This window comes from Aulonocara stuartgranti, assembly GCF_965226115.1.
Source record: "Aulonocara stuartgranti genome assembly, chromosome: 18".
In the NCBI taxonomy this organism is placed as follows: Eukaryota; Metazoa; Chordata; class Actinopteri; order Cichliformes; family Cichlidae; genus Aulonocara; species Aulonocara stuartgranti.
The window spans coordinates 5,996,984-6,016,112 of NC_138954.1; the positions used below are offsets into that span (position 1 = coordinate 5,996,984).

The 19,129-nt window shown below is 39.9% G+C and overlaps 1 protein-coding gene and 1 pseudogene across 4 annotated transcripts in view; both read right to left on the bottom strand.

Moving 5' to 3' along the window:
* zmynd11 (zinc finger, MYND-type containing 11) overlaps positions 1-617 on the bottom strand; it is a 33,275-nt gene extending 32,658 nt beyond the window's left edge. For 2 of the 3 annotated variants that reach the window (XM_082514644.1, XM_082514643.1), the window contains exon 1: positions 357-616. The gene's annotated coding sequence lies outside the window, so the exon portion shown is untranslated. Of the gene's footprint in view, positions 1-356 lie in introns of all 3 variants that reach the window. The other variant, XM_082514642.1, reaches the window with a different exon arrangement.
* Positions 618-8,343: 7,726 nt separating this feature from the next.
* Positions 8,344-9,931, bottom strand: LOC309694534 (tripartite motif-containing protein 16-like; annotated as a pseudogene). Its single transcript has one exon. The product of its transcript is annotated as a tripartite motif-containing protein 16-like (transcript).
* Positions 9,932-19,129: the final 9,198 nt, after the last annotated feature.

Below are 19,129 nucleotides of genomic sequence, written 5' to 3' on the forward strand. Positions count from 1 at the left end.
TGAGTAGATTTAATCAGCAAAGCTAGTAAACTGTTACGCAGCTAGCGTTAGCTGATGGGCAGCTAAAACATGCCAGCTTTACAGGAAACACTGGTGAGATTCACAATCACGGCAACAGACTGGGAGTGGGAGCACACAGTGTTTGGTCGCTACAAACTAGGCTAACTAGTTACCTACTCGTTTATTTTGAAGGGCGCCATGTTCACAGTCCTCCATCATGGGGACAGGAAAAGAAGCCACGGCTAAGCTAACGGCGTTAGCGCATGTAGTTGCTGGCTAGCTAGCCGCAGTGTTGTCACACAGAGCCTGAGCCATTTTCTCCAGGATTCAAAAAAATAAAATAAAATAAAACTCACCTCCGCCTCCGTGTCACAAGCACAAAGCGCTGCAGAAAATCCGTTGAGGATTGGACTCGAGTCAGCTTACATCAGTAATTTTCGAGCTACTGGGGTCTGTTGGTGAAGGTCTGTGTCCAGCTTGGCTGAGAGGTAAACACGGGGCAGACGGAGCCGAGCGGAGCCACAGGGAGAACTCTAGTGGTGGAATCTGAATCACTGCAACCCGCTACACCTGGAGCCAGCAGCCGGGAGATTTCAGGGCATCTCCATGTCAAATCGATGTGCGTTGGGGAAGCTGACCTTCAAGGCTGCCTGTCAGACACGCTCCCTGAATCTTTAAAAATTATTTTTTTAACAAGATATTAAAAAAACAAGAAGTTTGACAGTATAAAATATAATATTTTTTCCACTTCAATAAATAAATAAATACGTGTTTTTAAAAAATTGTCAGATTCAAAAATAAATAGCGTGCTGGGGCTTCTCGAAAAATAAACAAACAAAAACACAATAAAAGACGAAAGCTTGGAATTTGTAAGGTGGTAACAATTTAGAGCAAATTCCAAATTCTTTTTTTTACTTTAATGAATTAATGGCAAACGATTAATTCATTTATCTAATGTCAGGCTTATAAACATTTTTGGTCTGTATAATTACCTGAATAGCATGTTAAAATAAACGTATTATGTTGTTTTTAGTTATTATTATTACTGTGTATTTATTTTTAATTTTCCATTTCAGGATGGATGAAACAGTTGGGGGAGCTAGAGGATAAGGCAAACTTATGTTCAAACCATCAAACAAATTTTAATATAAGATAAAGATAACACAAGTAGATACAAAATTGAGTTTTTAAATTATTATTTCAATAATTGGGGGGGGGGGGGGGGGGGGGCTATCCACACCTACCTTGCTCTGTGAGGAAAAGTAATTTGACCCCTACCCATGAAATCATAAGAACATGGTTTAACTGTGATTAAGCACATTAAAAAAGATTTAAACAAATGTTTAATATTATATGGATGAAGTATTTTACTACTCTGTGAATATGTTATTGGACTTCTTTCTTTCTATATATTGTGATGATCATTGATCTTTAATAATTTGTAAAAAAAATTATGTATTTTAGTGTTGTTTTTGTCCAGTTCACACTGGTTTGACGGTTAATGGAAAATATTTCTGAAGGAAATGTTCATGTTTTTAGGAAGGCTGTAATCATTCAAAAATGATGGCAAACCACGTCCTTCCAGTATATCTACAGCATAATGTCACAGATGAGATCATCACTGCCAAACTGGTCTGTCTGCAGTGTAGACCTGCTGTCCAATGAAAAACATTGAACACTATGGATAAAAACGGTCCCATGTGAAAATGTAATTTGATCACTGGCCATTCAAAATTTCTTGACATCAGTTTGTGCCTTGAAGCTGAAGTGCACTTGAGCGATGCTGCAGGACAATGATCCGAAACACATCAGCAAGTCTACAAAATAAAAGCTTTGGAGTGTAATAAATCAAAGTTTGGACTTAAACGAGACTGCGATGCTTTCGCATGACCTTTAACATCCTGTCCATGTTTGAAAACCCTCCAATGTTTCTTAAAAAAAAAAAAAGGTTGTGGAATTGCGTAATCAAAGTCTGGATTTAAATCAGATTGAGATGCTCGGGTGTGGTTCTTTTTTTGCATGCAGAATAAAGTGAACCAGAGTCAAATTCCTTTTTTGTGCACAAACTTGACCAAATAAAGATGATTTTGATTCTGACTCAAGAGATTCTGCAATAAGGAGTAAGCCAAAATTGCTCCATGACAATGCAAAAGACTCATCGTTAGTAACAATAAATTCTTGATTGGTGTTGATGTCTGGTACGGGAGGCCCAACCAGTTATTAGGTTTCAGGGATAATTATGTTTTGATGTTGAAAAACAGAAAGTGTGAGAGTGAGTGCAAAGGAATACACAAGTCAGTTTGTAAGTTCACGAGCTCTCAACAACAATGATTATTTCTTTTATTTAAGCTTCATTTGTTTTAGTACAATGTAAAAGCCGACAACAAAAACAACAAATGGCAGAGATGAGATTATTTTGACTTCTTAAACATAACAAGCAGATTTTCTGTTTGTTGTTAGTTTTTCAAAAGTAATGATAAAAGTTCACCTCCACTTTAAAGACTGCAGGTGCAAATAGTTTGACGGTTAATGGAAAATATTTCTGAAGGAAATGTTCATGTTTTTAGGAAGGCTGTAATCATTCAAAAATGATGGCAAACCACGTCCTTCCAGTATATCTACAGCATAACGTCACAGATGAGATCATCTCTGCCAAACTGGTCTGTCTGCAGTGTAGACCTGCTGTCCAATGAAAAACATTGAACACTATGGATAAAAACGGTCCCATGTGAAAATGTAATTTGATCACTGGCCATTCAAAATTTCTTGACATCAGTTTGTGCCCTGAAGCTGAAGTGCACTTGAGCGATGCTGCAGGACAATGATCCGAAACACATCGACAAGTCTACAAAATAAAAGCTTTGGAGTGTAATAAATCAAAGTTTGGACTTAAACGAGACTGCGATGCTTTCGCATGACCTTTAACATCCTGTCCATGTTTGAAAACCCTCCAATGTTTCTTAAAAAAAAAAAAGGTTGTGGAATTGCGTAATCAAAGTCTGGATTTAAATCAGATTGGGATGCTCGGGTGTGGTTCTTTTTTTGCATGCAGAATAAAGTGAACCAGAGTCAAATTCCTTTTTTGTGCACAAACTTGACCAAATAAAGATGATTTTGATTCTGACTCAAGAGATTCTGCAATAAGGAGTCAGCCAAAATTGCTCCATGACAATGCAAAAGACTCATCGTTAGTAACAATAAATTCTTGATTGGTGTTGATGTCTGGTACGGGAGGCCCAACCAGTTATTAGGTTTCAGGGATAATTATGTTTTGATGTTGAAAAACAGAAAGTGTGAGAGTGAGTGCAAAGGAATTCACAAGTCAGTTTGTAAGTTCACGAGCTCTCAACAACAATGATTATTTCTTTTATTTAAGCTTCATTTGTTTTAGTACAATGTAAAAGCCGACAACAAAAACAACAAATGGCAGAGATGAGATTATTTTGACTTCTTAAACGTAACAAGCAGATTTTCTGTTTGTTGTTAGTTTTTCAAAAGTAATGATAAAAGTTCACCTCCACTTTAAAGACTGCAGGTGCAAATAGTTTGACGGTTAATGGAAAATATTTCTGAAGGAAATGTTCATGTTTTTAGGAAGGCTGTAATCATTCAAAAATGATGGCAAACCACGTCCTTCCAGTATATCTACAGCATAACGTCACAGATGAGATCATCTCTGCCAAACTGGTCTGTCTGCAGTGTAGACCTGCTGTCCAGTGAAAAACATTGAACACTATGGATAAAAATGGTCCCATGTGAAAATGTAATTTGATCACTGGCCATTCAAAATTTCTTGACATCAGTTTGTGCCCTGAAGCTGAAGTGCACTTGAGCGATGCTGCAGGACAATGATCCGAAACACATCAGCAAGTCTACCTCTGAACAGTTAAAAACAATTAAAACAACAATAAAATGAAAGTTTTGGTGTGTCCTAGTCAAAGTTTGGACCTGAATCAGATCATTATGTACCCAAACATGCCATTCATTTTTGAAAAGCTTCCCTCGTTTCTATGATTACATAACTCTGGAAAGTGTAGTGGGCCAAAATTCTCTCAAGATGACGGGAAAGAGTCATCGCCAGTTATTGTAAATGCTTGATTGCAGTTGTACCTGCCAAGGGTGGATCAACCAGTTAGTATGTTTCATTGGGAGCCAAGTATGTTTAGGTGCTGACATGTGGAGAAAGTGTGAGAGTGAGTACAAAGGTTTGCATCACAGGTGTGTTTGTAAGAGATTGAAAAGTGATTACTTCTGTTACTTGTGCTTTATTTGTTTTAGTACAATAAAAGAAACAAAAAAGACAACTATTATGAGAGATTAGATTATTTTCACTGGGTACATGTAGCATGCAGATGTGCTGTTTGTTGCTTAGGCTTTCAGGAGCAGTGATAACAAAAGGTTCACCTCTCCTTGAAACTTTACAGGTAATGGAAAGTTTTCTAAGGAAATCTGTATAAAATCTGTATAAATTGCAACGATGACCCCCAACCACCATCATCCAAGAACGTGACAGCTTCAGTGTAAATGACCACAGCAGACCCGATGGCATTAAAGGGAGTTTTTCCTTCCCACTGTCGCCAAAGTGCTTGCTCATAGGGGTTCATATGATTGTTGGGTTTTTCTCTGTATCTATGAAGCGCCTTGAGGCGACTTTTGTTGTGATTTGGCGCTATATAAATAAAATTGAATTGAATTAACATGCTTTTCAGCATACTTTATTAAGTATGGGGGGTGCTTCAAAAATGGGATGAGGAATGGAGAGCAAGCTCACTGACACCAAAGACCCAGCAGAGCCTTGGTTGGTTTGTGGAGACTGGGGGGGTGGTTGTGCCTGTAGAGTTCCTTAAACACTTTAAGGTGTAGGACTGTCACATCAGCACGCATATCAATTTTAAATGACACGTTCTTGTTATTTATGCTTAAGGAAACATTCCACGGTTCATCCTCACACTTAATGCTACCAAGGAACAAACCGTCCTCTTCGACCTCATGCACAGTTTTGGGTGCCCTGCATATGCGCCTGTAATGTCCTTTTTTCCCACATGCATGGCATTTTACTTCATGTGCTGGACAATCTTGCTTTGAATGGGATGGAGCGCCACCACATTTATGACACGTTGACCCTTTTTTGCTGTCTTCTCAGAACCCACGTGTTTTAGCTTGACGACTATCAGTCTGGAGAGGTTTTGGTTCTAACAGGCTTACGACTGATTTTATGCACTCTATCTACGGACTGAGCATCGCTAGCCTCAGCTCTAGAGTCACCTTATAAGGAGGATTGTTGTCGCTTTACATCTTCACTTTGCCTCGCCATGGTGATTGCCTTCTGCAGGGTCAAATCTGGGTTAAGCCGCGTGCGTTCTGACCGTTTGTCCGTGAGACCGACAACGAGCCTGTCACGTATCAATTCATCATGTAGCATCATGTGTTCTGCTAGTGCATACAGTGCAGTCACAGAAGCATCCACCGTCTCATTTTCTCCCTGTCGGCGCATGTTGAATTTGGCATGTTTGTGGATCACATTCTTCTTCACAATGAAAAAAGCCTGGAATCCATCACGTACCCCCACATACGTTGCTCAGCTGTTAAACTCAGACCGCGAAGCACATCGTCCGCCTCATCTCCCATGCAGTAACTTAAAGTGTTGACTTGGTTCTCCTCCGAAGTCACGTTCAAATTACTGGCGAGACAGAATCTCTCAAACTTCCGTATCCATTTGGACCACACCTGCGGCTTTGAAAAGTCGGATGCTGGATGTCACACTCGGCCCTGCCTGCGCTCTCTGTGCAGTTTCATCTGCCATATTCTCCCTCTCGTTTTCAGTGAGCTCCGCAAAATACCGGTTCGTTCAGTCGAGGCTATATGGATCAGTACAGGACTTCTGAGACCATGTAATGTTATTGATTATACGCGGGTCCACTGTGTGATTCATAAACAACTCTTCATTTTTCCGTTCTTACTCTGATCCACATAACATCCCATTATTTTTCAAACCCACGGGTCTCGCACTCTAGCTGCCTAACTACACTGACTGACTCTAACATCTATGCGATTACACCACAAAGCTGAAGTGCACTTGAGCGATGCTACAGGACAATGATCCGAAACACATCGACAAGTCTACAAAATAAAAGCTTTGGAGTGTCCTAATCAAAGTCTGGACTTAAATGAGACTGCGATGCTTTCGCATGACCTTTAACATCCTGTCCATGTTTGAAAAAGGAAAAAAAAGGTTGTGGAATTGCGTAATCAAAGTCTGGATTTAAATCAGATTGAGATGCTTGGGTGTGGTTCTTTTTTTGCATGCAGAATAAAGTGAACCAGAGTCAAATTCCTTTTTTGTGCACAAACTTGACCAAATAAAGATGATTTTGATTCTGACTCAAGAGATTCTGCAATAAGGAGTCAGCCAAAATTGCTCCATGACAATGCAAAAGACTCATCGTTAGTAACAATAAATTCTTGATTGGTGTTGATGTCTGGTACGGGAGGCCCAACCAGTTATTAGGTTTCAGGGATAATTATGTTTTGATGTTGAAAAGTGCAGAAAGTGTCAGAGTGAGTGCAAAGGTTTGAATACACAAGTCAGTTTGTAAGTTCACGAGCTCTCAACAACAATGATTATTTCTTTTATTTAAGCTTCATTTGTTTTAGTACAATGTAAAAGCCGACAACAAAAACAGCAAATGGCAGAGATGAGATTATTTTGACTTCTTAAACGTAACAAGCAGATTTTCTGTTTGTTGTTAGTTTTTCAAAAGTAATGATAAAAGTTCACCTCCACTTTAAAGACTCCAGGTGCAAATAGTTTAACGGTTAATGGAAAATATTTCTGAAGGAAATGTTCATGTTTTTAGGAAGGCTGTAATAGTTCAAAAGAATGCTGCACCACATCCTTCCAGTATATCTACAGCATAACGTCACAGAAAAAGATAAACACCTCAAGCTGGTCTGTCTGCAGTGTAGACCTGGCACCCAATCAAAAACCTCTGACTCACACATACAAAAACAAGTAAACACCAGGTACTGAGGTGTTATGTAACTGACTTGATAAAACCACCTGAGGAAATATTCTGTGGACACAAATACTGTCCTCAGTTTAAAGAGCAAATTCTAAAAGATTATATTTAAAAGAAAACTTAAAACTGTTCTGGCATGAAATTCAAAATGAGTATATGTTCATATAAATAATTCATTTCTTAAAAAAAAAAGATATCTATATATATATATATATATAAATATATAAATATATATATATATATATATATATATATATATATATATATATATATATATACAAGAGACAATCCAGCACATAACAGCAGGGTGCAAGATGCTAGCAGGCAAGGCATACATGGAACGCCATAACCAAGTGGCCGGCATAGTGTACAGGAACATCTGTGCCGAGTATAACCTGGAAGTCCCGAGGTCAAAATGGGAGATGCCCCCAAGGGTGGTGGAGAATGACCGAGCTAAGATCCTGTGGGACTTCCAGATACAGACGGACAAAATGGTGGTGGCTAACCAACCGGACATAGTGGTGGTAGACAAACAGAAGAAGACGGCCGTAGTGATCGATGTAGCGGTTCCCAATGACAGCAATATCAGGAAGAAGGAACACGAGAAGCTGGAGAAATACCAAGGGCTCAGAGAAGAGCTCGAGAGGATGTGGAGGGTGAAGGTAACGGTGGTCCCCGTGGTAATCGGAGCACTAGGTGCGGTGACTCCCAAGCTAGGCGAGTGGCTCCAGCAGATCCCGGGAATAACATCGGAGATCTCTGTCCAGAAGAGCGCAGTCCTGGGAACAGCTAAGATACTGCGCAGGACCCTCAAGCTCCCAGGCCTCTGGTAGAGGACCCGAGCTTGAAGGATAAACCGCCCGCAGGGGCGTGCTGGGTGTTTTTTTTTTTTTTTTTTTAGGTCTTGTATTGTCTCTGTCCCAGCCGATGAATTGGAAAACAAAAAACAAAAAAACAGTAACTAAATAAAAACAAATGCTACTTGAATACATACAAATATTCAACAGACCTTTAGAACAACTTGTAGATAAACGTTATCTAGTACAGTGCAGAACTGCTACAACACTGATTGTGATCATTTACAGATACAAAATAATAATAATATACAGATGTGAGCCAACTCATGTACAACTTTAAAAACATGTCTGTTTCAGTTTAGTAAACTTAGCAGTGTTTCCAAAGCAGTGAAACCAGAGTCCAGCATAGAGCGGCTGAGTGAATGTGGTCTGGACTCTGTGGAGGAGAGTCATGGTTTCAGAGACGCTGTAGAAGGACAAAATACCTGCTCTGTGATCCAGGTACACTCCTACTCTGGAGGAACGAGGACCTGAGACAGGAGTTTGGATGTTGTTGTACCAAAATGTATAAATGTTGTTGTCACAATCTAATGACCAAGATTTGTCATTACGTCCAAATCTACATTCATTCCCACTCCCTGTTCTGCTGATATTCTTGTAAGCGACTGCTACATAAGCTCCGTTTCCTCTCCACTCCACCTCCCAGTAACAACGTCCAGTCAGACTCTCTCTACTCAGGACCTGAAACCACCAAGTGAATCTGTCTGGATGATCAGAATAAGACTGTTGTTGTTTCATTAATGTTGCTTTTCTGTTCCCCTCTGATAATAACAGCTGTGTGTTTGCTGTGTTTGGATCCAGTGTGATTTCACATGAATATTTTAAGAATCCAGCTCTGGTCTTTGGCTCTGCTTGTGACAGTAAAGCATCCACTTCAGTGACTGTCAGTGAGATGTTTGTCCATTCCTCTCTCAGAATGTCCTGTAGTTTATCTCTGACCTCTGACACAGCTGCTGTCACATCCTCAAAGTAGCTCAGAGGACGGATATTGATGCTGGATGAGTCTGTAGACTCACTGAGTGCTGACAGTGAGGGGTAGTTGTGTAGAAACTGGATGTGATCCTCTGTGTGTGAGAGCTGCTTCAGCTCAGCATCTTTCCTCTTCAGCTCAGTGATCTCCTGCTCCAGCTTCTCCTGAAGCTCTTTGACTCGACTCACTTCAGTTTCCTGCTGGGATCTGATCTGCTGCTTCACATCAGAGCTTCTTTTCTGGATGAGATGGATCAGCTCAGTGAAGATCTTCTCACTGTGCTCCACTGTTTGATCAGCAGACTGATTGATGGCCTCCACCTCCTGTTGAAGCAGCTTCACATCTTTCTCTCTGTCCTGGATTCTCTGCTGGATGTTTTGTCGACTCACCTCCAGCTCTCTCTGCCTCTCAGTCCTTTCTGCTGCAGCTGAGACTGTGTCGTGGCCTTTATGTTCATCCACAGAGCAGAGATAACAGATACTCTGCTGATCAGTACGGCAGAACATCTTCATCACCTCATCATGACGAGAGCAGATGTTCTCCTGGAGCTTCTTGGAGGGCTCCACCAGCTTGTGTTTCTTTAATTGAACCACATCATAATGAGTCTGAAGGTGTTTCTCACAGTAAGATACCAGACAGAATAAACAGGACTTGAATGCTTTCATTTTTCTTCCAGTGCAGACATCACAGGCCACATCTTCAGGTCCAGCATAGCAGTGATCAGCAGGAGCAGCTTGAAGCCTAATCCTTTCCAGCTCTTCCACCAACTCAGCTAACATGGTGTTTTTCATCAAGAAAGGCCTCGGTGTGAAAGTCTGTCTGCACTGAGGGCAGCTGTGAGCTTGCTTTGTATCTTCTGCATCCCAGTGGGCTTTGATACATCTCATGCAGTAGTTGTGTCCACAGGGAATAGTTGTGGGGTCCTTCAGTAGATCCAGACAGATCGAACAGCAGAATTTTATGTGGTCGTTCTGAAATTCTAGCTCCGCCATTTCAGCTCTCAGTTTCATGCACAGCCAACATGTGTCTCTGTCTGCAATAATAGAAAAGTTTGTCTGAGCTTGCAGACAGACAAGCTGGTTACACCCACTCACAAATTTAAAGAAGCGTGAATGTGAAGGAATGAGGAAATATGTACCGCACGTGGAAGAGGGAAGTATTATCAGGGTTGGGTTTTTTAAAAATATTTTTAGATACAGTTGTTCAAGATGCTCGACATGTTTTCATTTACAACAAACAGAAGTTTAACATAATTACGTGCTTTAATGACGTACATGTTATGATGCATTAATTATGTTATATTTCCACGTTAATAATGTGCTTTAGTAAAGGGCACACCTATCGTAAGTCAGCAATGTTAACAAAATACTTGCTGTGCTGCCAATATTTGGGACACAAAACATTATTTTTTATATCACAAACAAACAGATAAGTAAAGACCAAGAACACAACAGAAATCTACCATCCAAGTTTGCATCTGGCCCTTCTTGTTTGCTGGGGTCATGGACACATTGAGTGTCACTCGAAGCAATTCAATTCAATTCAATTCAATTCAATTCAATTCAATTCAATTCAATTCAATTTAATTTATATAGCGCCAAATCACAACAACAGTCACCTCAAGGCGCTTTATATTGCACAGTAGATACAGAGAAAAACCCAACAATCATATGACCCCTATGAGCAAGCACTTTGGCGACAGTGGGAAGGAAAAACTCCCTTTTAACAGGAAGAAACCTCCGGCAGAACCAGGCTCAGGGAGGGGCGGGGCCATCTGCTGTGACCGGTTGGGGTGAGAGAAGGAAGACAGGATAAAGACATGTTGTGGAAGAGAGACAGAGGTTAATAACAGATATGATTCAATGCAGAGAGGTTTATTAACACATAGTGAGTGAGAAAGGTGACTGGAAAGGAAAAACTCAATGCATCATGGGAATCCCCCGGCAGCCTATGTCTATTGCAGCATAACTAAGGGAGGATTCAGGGTCACCTGGTCCAGCCCTAACTATATGCTTTAGCAAAAAGGAAAGTTTGAAGCCTAATCTTGAAAGTAGAGATAGTGTCTGTCTCCTGAATCCAAACTGGAAGCTGGTTCCACAGAAGAGGGGCCTGAAAACTGAAGGCTCTGCCTCCCATTCTACTTTTAAATACTCTAGGAACAACAAGTAGGCCTGCAGAGCGAGAGCGAAGTGCTCTAATAGGGTGATATGGTACTACAAGGTCATTAAGATAAGATGGGGCCTGATTATTTAAGACCTTGTATGTGAGGAGCAGGATTTTGAATTCAATTCTGAATTTAACAGGAAGCCAATGAAGGGAAGCCAAAACAGGAGAAATATGCTCTCTCTTTCTAGTCCCTGTCAGGACTCTTGCTGCAGCATTTTGGATTAGCTGAAGGCTTTTCAGCGAGTTTTTTGGACATCCTGATAATAATGAATTACAGTCGTCCAGCCTGGAAGTAATAAATGCATAAACTAGTTTTTCAGCGTCACTCTGAGACAGGATATTTCTAACTTTAGAGATGTTGCACAAATGGAAGAAAGCAGTCTTACATATTTGTTTAATATGTATGCTGCAGTGTCTTTAATCTAACCGCTGTGTATATTGCCACCAGATTATTTTTTTTAAATCATGGAAAGGGTTGCATCTAATTTGTTTCTCACCTCTCCTCCCGGCTACACCTGGCCTCCAGCTGGCAAAGGCCCAGGAACTGCAAAACCAGTCTGAGTCTTTATGACATCTTTTTATGGTAAGGTTGGTGAAAGGGAATGTGCCAAATGTAGTATCTGTTGGTTTTAAACATTTGCAGAATCGGAGTATTGTCTTAATATATTTGTCTTAATGTTCCCGCTGTTAACTTATTATCATTATATTCGAATGACAGATTGACTGGCTATTTGGTGAAGGGCTGCAACTCCTCGAGGATCAGTGTGTGCCAGTTTATGATGGAGAGTGGACCGTAGTGGCTTATTGTCAGGGGCCCTCGTTAAAGGTTTTTTTTCCCCAGTGCCGAGTGGTTTCTCTGTAGTTAGGATTACCTTTAAATTACAGATGTTATTCTTCTTGGTTTCTTTGTTAAAATCTGTTCTGGCATTTATTAGTGACTTTTGTTGTTAAAATTTGTGTACCTCTTGATAAAATGTATGCAGCATATTAGGTTCAAAATTCAACAAGCTTGCTAGACTCATATTTACATGTTTGTCAGACTGGGTTTGTGAGGAATCAGAGCATAATTCGTAAACTGTGTGATTTAAAATGAAAAAAGGAGGGAATCCAAATCAACTCAGAAGCAAATTAAGTAACAAAAGCAAACCTTTTATGAGTCCAACACAAAACAGGAAATCCAACTTATGCAAAAACAGACATCTTGACAACAAGAAGCTCTATATACTAGAGTTGGATTAGATAACAGGACAGACGTGGGAATACTGCACTGAAAAACGAACGAGGGGCAGGCAAGCTCAAAGAACGAAAAACAAAGCTTGAAAGTAAACACAAAAATTAAGATGTGAGAAAACAATCCAGGTAAATATGCGCCTTGGACTATGAAGCAAGTTAAACAAATATCTATAGTAGCTTTCTATCATCTGAATTTACTTAATCTCAAATCGGCAATCAATATTAAAGGTTACACAAAGCTGGTTGTCAACTCAGTTCTCCCAATCTAGCAACTGGCCTGGTCACATGTAAGCAGTGTTGGGACTAACGCGTTACAGTAACTACGTTATTATTGTGGTAACGAGCACGGTAACTAGTTATTATGCCAAAATCAGGAACGCGTTAGTCGTTACTGGGATTTAGATAGTTACTTCCACACGTACCACATGTTACTTCGTGTGGTGGCTATCGCGGAGCTTCCACAGATTCAAGACAAGGCAAGGCAAGTTTATTTGTATAGCACAATTCAACAACAAGGTGATTCAAAGTGCTTTACAGAGACATTAGAAACAAAAACAAATAAAAAGTATGATTTAAAATTGATTAAAACAAGCAAACAAACAAACTAATTAACAAACAAACAAAACTGTATATAAAATCAAAACAGATAAAATCAGAACAGTAGATAAAATCAGTAGTTAAATTCAGTAACATTAGCAAGTGGTGGAGGCCAGCGGGTGGATGAAGGAAAAGGGACACAGAAGGAAAAGAGACCCGAGGCGGCCGCCGGTCCAAGTGTGAACTGAACTTCAGGTAAGAAGTTATGACCTGCAGTCTCTCTGGGTCAGATATAAACAAAGTTTAGGTGGAGTTTTCGTTATGCTGACTTTTTCCGTACTGCGTGCTAGCTAGCATGACGGAGTTTCTATACAGCTGGGTGGTGCTATGAAGTTAATGATGTTGCACTTTATTTTGTTCATAAGTTATTAGAGTTGCCAACCGTCCCGTCTGGTGTTCAGAGAAAATATTACGCGTTTCTTATTGAGGTGAAAAGAAACAGTTTGTCCCGTAATTCAGCTACAATGAAAAAGACACAAAGCTGGAGTTATTCTGTGTCTTTGCTGCACAGCTGCCTCTTCTTCTCTCATTCTCCCCCCTCCCTCTCCCGTTTCTACTTCAGTCATGAAAACTGATCAATGATCTGCTGATCGGCTCTCTTGTTTATTTATCGCCCACTTTGCGCCAGAAAGAGGAAACCAGCGGATGTCGCGCTAGACAACAGCAGCACGTTTAAGCTTGATCAGCTGTTGTTAGAATTTATTTAATATTAATTTCTAGTATCAGCTGATGTTTGCTGGAGCCACAGCTGCAAAAAAGCTGCTGGTCATGATATGGTTTGGTTATCTGGTGAGAGGGAAACATGAAGATGAAACCAGGAGATGTCCTTACTGGATCATCAGAGCTGAACAGGTGATGGAGGAACAGGTTTATCTTTTAGGTGACATGAATGAGTTGAAGTTATGAACTGTTTCTGAGAGATAAATAACCCCAGGATCCTTTTTTAGGTAGCTGACAGCTGATAGCTGTGCAGGGGCGGATCTAGCAAAGTGTTGCCAGGGGGGCATGTAGGGCATTAAAAGGGAGAGGGGGGCGCAAAGAAATACTTTTCTTTCTTATTCTCATTTAAAATATCTAGCTTTTAAAAAATAATTATCTGAATCTTACAACAAACGATTGATAGATTGATGCATATATATGATCAAAACAGTGTACATCACTGTCACAACTAGGGCTGAACGATATATCGCATTTGCGATAATATCGCGACATGATCAAGTGCAATTTTCTAACCGCAAAGGCTGCGATTATACTCTGGACATGTCCAAATTCATGGGCTGCATCCTCCTGAGGCCGCATTTGTAGACCGATTACGTCACAGCGACGCGCCGAAGGCTGTCCAAATTACTACCATATCCCAGAATTCATAGCGCGGCCCAGCCAAATTCCAGTTTCCAGCAATGGCGGCCGCTACTAAGTTTTAAAATTACTCATACTAATCTTTCTGGGTCACAAAATAAACTTTTAACATATTTTCAGGCGAGAAAGTAGTTGTGTAAACATCAAATATCTGCTCGGTTTATCAAGATATCGCATATTTGCAAAAGTGCTTCGACGTTTTCAGAGGCGTCTGCTACCCACCAGCTCGACAGCTAGCCGGGAGCTCGAGGGTTACTGATGCGGCCGAGAACGGCACAACTCCCGGCACATCATTTTCAGATCACCGCGGAGTTTCGCTGCTCGGGTTGAACGTAATATATAATTCACTTAGTCAACCTACAAATGTTATTGTTGGGCTTTTTTCAGTGTTTTGTTTGTTCGTGAGTAAATCGGTTTGGCTGAGATTAAAGTTATTAGATTAGATAAAATAAAACTTTATTAATCCCCCGGGTGGGTTCCTCCTTGTTTTTCACACAGCTGACTAAACGTCAAACAGAAAACTTATTAAACAGAAGTATGAGACAGTCGAGAATTTACACCAGTGTCTGGTTATATTTTAGATAGCAAGAAGCAGACGGCCGAGTTTATTAAACTCCACCGAGACAGCGGTGACGCTAATCAGAACTAGACCGTCCAATTTCACGCCTTTAAACTTTAAAGGCGTGTTTGTGTGTGTGTTTATACAATTGCTATTATGTTTGCACTTTATGTGTAATGTTACTGACTGCAGAGATCAGTAAGATGTGTGTATTTTTTATTTATTAGTTTTATTTATTTAATATTATTTTTTAATTGAATGACTGTCTAGTAGTTCACAGATGTCGAAAAACTGAGTGTGGTAAAGCCACTGATTTTTTTATGTATATTTCTGCAATCTGCACATTGTACTGACTTTCATTTTAATGTTTACACCAGGGTTCCTTGTCAGCACTTTATGCTCAGATGTTTGTAAGCTAAAAATAAACTATTGTGTATGTTCAAATATACTGTTGTGATTGAAGAAGTTAAATAAAAATGTCAGTCATCAATTCATGCATCACCTCATGTCATCATAACAGAGGTCTGTCTTCCAGGAAAGAACAGTTTAAAATTAATGTAATATAGTATTGGCCATACTATATGATGTATTGCTTGTCTTTGTTTAATAATACAGAAGACAAAGACCTTAAAAAATAATCGCATATCGCATCGCAATCGCAATATTGGGGCAAAAAATCGCAATTAGATTATTTTCCATAATCGTTCAGCCCTAGTCACAACAGTGTTTATTTTCATTCAAAGGCTTTATGATTTTTCCTATAATGGTGGGCCAGTCTCTAGTCAAAATGCCCGGGCCAATTTTCTGTCCCAGTCCAGCCCTGTATGCAGCTCATCTGCAGTCTGGTGTTGCCTACATCTTCCTATTCAGAAGGCAGAATTTCCGAGTTCTGAGTACAATCGAAAGCACCACGACTGCAGTTTTTGTGTTGGATGTAAAAGGCACGCATGACGCTGTGACGTAGGCTAGAATCATGGCAGCAGTCAATGACGGTCCAGGCGTGGGATTTCTCTCGTGGAAATATGCACATTATCTTTTCCTTTCTATTGGTAGGTGGCACAGTGCACTTGTGGCAAGTAAGCAAGCTAGAAGACTGGCAAAGTTATGGAAGCAACACATTAACAAGAGAATTCTGTGTAAAACCAAAGTTACTTTCCCTAGTAACTAGTTACTTTGAAAGTAACGAGTAACTTGAAGTAACTGAGTTACTTTTGAGAGAAGTAACTAGTAATGTAACTAAGTTACTATTTTAAAGTAACTTACCCAACACTGCATGTAAGTGGTGGTGTCGGCAGCATCCGACCAGTCACAACTATGGATGGAAGTATACTGGCTGCAGGAGGGCTGAAGGTTTAATATTAAAAGCACTGTATGAATACTTTAAGCGAGGTCAGTATTAATCTACTCAAAAATGCAGATCGTGTAATTTAATAAACTTGCCAATATCACAACTCTATCATCAGGACAAAGATAAACTGATGGACTATAATTGAGTATTATATTAATGTTTGACAGATGGTTTTAGTTTTTATTCCTTCAGCTCAGATTTGAGAGCAACTAAATAATTAATATTAAAAACAGCATTCAAATGTAGGCTTAATCGTGCAAATATGTATGTATATATATATAAAATTAAAAAATATATAAAATAAAAATATATCTGTGTTAAAATAACACAGTAGACTGTTGCAGTTTATTATTATGGCATTAATTTGGATTAAAGTTTATTCTGTACTGGTCCATTGCTGCCCCCTAGTGACTAATGGAAAACAGAGCAGCCGTTTGTGAAACTGATGTTGCAGAGCACGTGTCTGTTTTCTGTCTTATCTTTTGTTGCGGAGCACACTCAGCCAGAATGTAAATAACAATTTTAAGGGGGAGCTAAAGACTTCTTGTCATCTTTTACCAGGTGGCAATGGTGTCTACAATTACTTGAACCTCATTTACTGGTCGCCACGTTTACTGATGTCCTGGATTTTTCAGAAACATCAGTGGAGCGGGAAGCTAGGTCTAAAGAGACTGACAACCATCTTACCTGGAGGACTGTGATGTGTGGTATCCAACCAGCTAACAAGAACCATCTCACTTTGAGAGTAGAGAGTGTGCTGGGATGATCCCATCTGTCCAGTAAAAAGTGTTTTTCAAGTTCTTTCAAGTTTATTCAAGTTACCAGAATTAAAGTTATCAGGGTGCTTCTTAGATGACATTGACAAAACTATTCTTTGAGGTTAAAGCCAACAAGGGGAAAACAACTTCATGAAAACATGCTGAGACTTATAGAGGTGGTAATTAAACTGCAGCAAAGACCTGCTGCCCATTCCAGCAGATTCCCTTCATACGTCTTGTCTCAGAATTAGATGTTATATTTGAAAGGAAAGGTTGAAAAATCTCTGTCATCTTTTCCTCTTCACGCCCAGCAGGACAGAATACAGGAGCAACATTTAATTTGGACTAAACGAGTAAACTGAATGTCAGGCGACTTGCATTAAAGTTGCAGCAACTGACTCCTACCCACTGCTGCGTTCTCTCCCAGCTCATGCGAGCCCACACTGACCCGTCAGACTGGTTTGAATTTGATATCCAAGTTGCTGACGGTAAAGCAGAGATGGCAGGGATAAAGATGAGAACAGCTTGTCACAGATAAAACAGATAAAGCCTAAATATTCTTCCATTCTGCTCAGTACTGATCCTGTTACTACAGCTGCAGTTGCTCCACAATTAATGACACCCTGTCTCATTGGGCCTCTAGCGTAAAATCGACCATCTTATTGGTACTGTCATTCAATAAAATACAGTAATAATGAATAATAACTGACCATAACCATTTAAAAAGTTGTCTTGTAGAGGTGCTTTATAGCTGCTCTCACAGGGATTCAGGTTGTTTTCTTTGGAACAAGAATTGCTGGAATCCAACACAATGACATGGCTTTATGTAAGCGGACATAGTGGACATAACTCTGCAAAACTAGGTCGCTCTTCCTGACTGAAAGACAACAACAGAAATGAGCTGAAATGAGCAACTTTCTGTGGAATGTCAGTCGTCGTCTTCTTTCGGCCACTCCCTTCTGGGGTTGCAGATCATTTTTCTCCATCTCTCCCAGTTATCTTCCTCTGTCACACCAACCCGCTGGATGTTTTCCTTCACTGCATCCATTAATCTTATCTTTGGTCTTTTACTCCTTTATTTCCTCCATCTCTAACCTCGTCTATCCTGGTCTTCAGCTTTGCCACCTCTAAGTCTCACTACCACTGTGTAAACCCTCCCTTTCACTCTTGCTATTGTCCTCCTGTTACAAATCACTCCTGTGCACTGTCTGTCTTTACATGGTTGACCTCTAGCCAGTACACATTTCAAATCCTGGACTGAAAGTCGATGCCAAGATGCTTCCTGGCACAAAGTGACAACATTCAGAGCTACTGTTAGATTGTGAGGCACATTTTAAAGGAGGAGAGAAACAATTTAGCAGAAAATTCAAGGAAATGTGATCTACTCTGTAGGAGCAGCTGGCTAAACAACAGATAAGTTTGAGCAACATCATTTTGAAGGCATGTGTGAGATAAGATCAGTAAACTCAGCACTGGAAGTCTGTCGTGGCACAAACTGTTACAACAGAAGTACTGAGGACTGTGCTGCAAAGACAGAGTACTGGAGTCAAAGACATTAGGTTTTGTGTTATTTATCACTCATTTTATTCAGTGACAATATTTCCCAGAGAACTGATTGGTCAGTGTGCGGTGATTTATATGTGTTGATCTCTAATCTGGAACCTAACCAGTGTTACACCACAAAGGAAGTTAACACAGGCTGGCTTAAATTGCCTTAGCTGGCTCAACAGAACATGAAAACCACATATTGCCTTAGCACACGTCTAACATGAATCCACAGGTTTAGATTTTTCATTACCCACTAATGTTGTTTACAGTTCCCAAGATATTAAATAAAGTTTTACTCTTTGGGACACACCATACACTGATCTGACAGCTGCGTAACCTTTGAACACAACGTTTTTATATTTAGAGCACTCAACCCACATCCAGCAGACTCATCTGGTGTATAATAAAATGCTCTATAAACCTCTACACTTACTACATTTTCATGTCCTTTTGAACTGAGCTCCTGCTGAGAGTCTGCAGCAGCATAACCTGTGCATCGTGTTTGTGTTTAAGTCCGAATCCGAACACTCTTTTAAATCCCAAATTGTTAATAAAGCTCTGCAAACAGGACCACAGGAACTATAATACAGACCGAGGCATATTTATGCAAACGTGGAATGCATGATAGCAAAAACAACTGTTTCTAAAATATTTTTTAATACAGTTCAACTATATAATTTCAAATATTCTTCCTTAAAGTGAGATAACACATTGT